Source organism: Schistocerca gregaria, unplaced genomic scaffold (genome assembly GCF_023897955.1).
Source record: "Schistocerca gregaria isolate iqSchGreg1 unplaced genomic scaffold, iqSchGreg1.2 ptg000746l, whole genome shotgun sequence".
Lineage (NCBI taxonomy): Eukaryota > Metazoa > Arthropoda > Insecta > Orthoptera > Acrididae > Schistocerca > Schistocerca gregaria.
In genome coordinates, this window is record NW_026062122.1 from 90,001 (window position 1) to 92,500 (window position 2,500).

Genomic DNA, 2,500 nt, shown 5'->3' on the forward strand with positions numbered 1-2,500 from the left:
TGAAACACTTCCGGGCGTTGACCTGCAGCCCCAGATGTGCGAGGGCTGCGATGGCTGCGTCGATGAGGGACTGCAAGCCCCTCGCGGTCGATGCGAAGAGTAGGATGTCATCAGCAAAGGCCGCAGCGTTGATTCTGCGACCAAGTATGCGAGCTTAAGAGAGTCATAGTTACTCCCGCCGTTTACCCGCGCTTGCTTGAATTTCTTCACGTTGACATTCAGAGCACTGGGCAGAAATCACATTGCGTCAACACCCGCTAGGGCCATCGCAATGCTTTGTTTTAATTAGACAGTCGGATTCCCCCAGTCCGTGCCAGTTCTGAGTTGATCGTTGAATGGCGGCCGAAGAGAATCCGCGCACCCGCGCGCCCCCGGAGGAGCACGCTAAGGCGGACGCGGCCTCGCAGCAAGGAAGATCCGTGGGAGGCCAAGGCACGGGACCGAGCTCGGATCCTGCACGCAGGTTGAAGCACCGGGGCGCGAACGCCGCGCAGGCGCGCGCATCCTGCACCGCCGGCCAGCACGAGGCCAACCAACGGCGAGAGCAGACCACGCCCGCGCTAAACGCCCGCACTTACCGGCACCCCTACGGCACTCACCTCGCCCAGGCCCGGCACGTTAGCGCTGACCCACTTCCCGACCAAACCCGACACGCCCCGATCCTCAGAGCCAATCCTTATCCCGAAGTTACGGATCCAATTTGCCGACTTCCCTTACCTACATTATTCTATCGACTAGAGGCTCTTCACCTTGGAGACCTGCTGCGGATATGGGTACGAACCGGCGCGACACCTCCACGTGGCCCTCTCCCGGATTTTCAAGGTCCGAGGGGAAGATCGGGACACCGCCGCAACTGCGGTGCTCTTCGCGTTCCAAACCCTATCTCCCTGCTAGAGGATTCCAGGGAACTCGAACGCTCATGCAGAAAAGAAAACTCTTCCCCGATCTCCCGACGGCGTCTCCGGGTCCTTTTGGGTTACCCCGACGAGCATCTCTAAAAGAGGGGCCCGACTTATATCGGTTCCGCTGCCGGGTTCCGGAATAGGAACCGGATTCCCTCTCGCCCAACGGGGGCCAGCACAAAGTGCATCATGCTATGACGGCCCCCATCAACATCGGATTTCTCCTAGGGCTTAGGATCGACTGACTCGTGTGCAACGGCTGTTCACACGAAACCCTTCTCCGCGTCAGCCCTCCAGGGCCTCGCTGGAGTATTTGCTACTACCACCAAGATCTGCACCGACGGCGGCTCCAGGCAGGCTCACGCCCAGACCCTTCTGCGCCCACCGCCGCGACCCTCCTACTCGTCAGGGCTTCGCGGCCGGCCGCGAGGACCGGCCATGACTGCCAGACTGACGGCCGAGTATAGGCACGACGCTTCAGCGCCATCCATTTTCAGGGCTAGTTGCTTCGGCAGGTGAGTTGTTACACACTCCTTAGCGGATTCCGACTTCCATGGCCACCGTCCTGCTGTCTTAAGCAACCAACGCCTTTCATGGTTTCCCATGAGCGTCGATTCGGGCGCCTTAACTCGGCGTTTGGTTCATCCCACAGCGCCAGTTCTGCTTACCAAAAGTGGCCCACTTGGCACTCCGATCCGAGTCGTTTGCTCGCGGCTTCAGCATATCAAGCAAGCCGGAGATCTCACCCATTTAAAGTTTGAGAATAGGTTGAGGTCGTTTCGGCCCCAAGGCCTCTAATCATTCGCTTTACCGGATGAGACTCGTACGAGCACCAGCTATCCTGAGGGAAACTTCGGAGGGAACCAGCTACTAGATGGTTCGATTAGTCTTTCGCCCCTATACCCAGCTCCGACGATCGATTTGCACGTCAGAATCGCTACGGACCTCCATCAGGGTTTCCCCTGACTTCGTCCTGGCCAGGCATAGTTCACCATCTTTCGGGTCCCAACGTGTACGCTCTAGGTGCGCCTCACCTCGCAATGAGGACGAGACGCCCCGGGAGTGCGGAGGCCGCCGCCCCGTGAAGGGCGGGGAAGCCCCATCCTCCCTCGGCCCGCGCAAGGCGAGACCTTCACTTTCATTACGCCTTTAGGTTTCGTACAGCCCAATGACTCGCGCACATGTTAGACTCCTTGGTCCGTGTTTCAAGACGGGTCGTGAAATTGTCCAAAGCTGAAGCGCCGCTGACGGGAGCGATTATTCCGCCCGAGAGCATCCCGAGCCAACAGCGGCGCGGGTCCGGGGCCGGGCCAGGTAGGTCCGTCATCCGGGAAGAACCGCGCGCGCTTGCCGGGAGCCCGAGCGCCCAAAGGGGCGAATCGACTCCTCCAGATATACCGCCGAGCAGCCAGCCAGGACACCGGGGCTCTGCCCAACAGACGCGAACCGAGGCCCGCGGAAGGACAGGCTGCGCACCCGGGCCGTAGGCCGGCACCCAGCGGGTCGCGACGTCCTACTAGGGGAGAAGTGCGGCCCACCGCACACCGGAACGGCCCCACCCCGCGGCGAGTGGAAAGGCAACCGGACACGACCCCGCC

General features: G+C 61.0%; 1 pseudogene; it reads right to left on the reverse strand.

Annotated features, from left to right (window-relative positions):
* Positions 1–2,500, reverse strand: part of LOC126320800 (large subunit ribosomal RNA) — a 5,960-nt pseudogene that overhangs the window by 2,923 nt on the left and 537 nt on the right.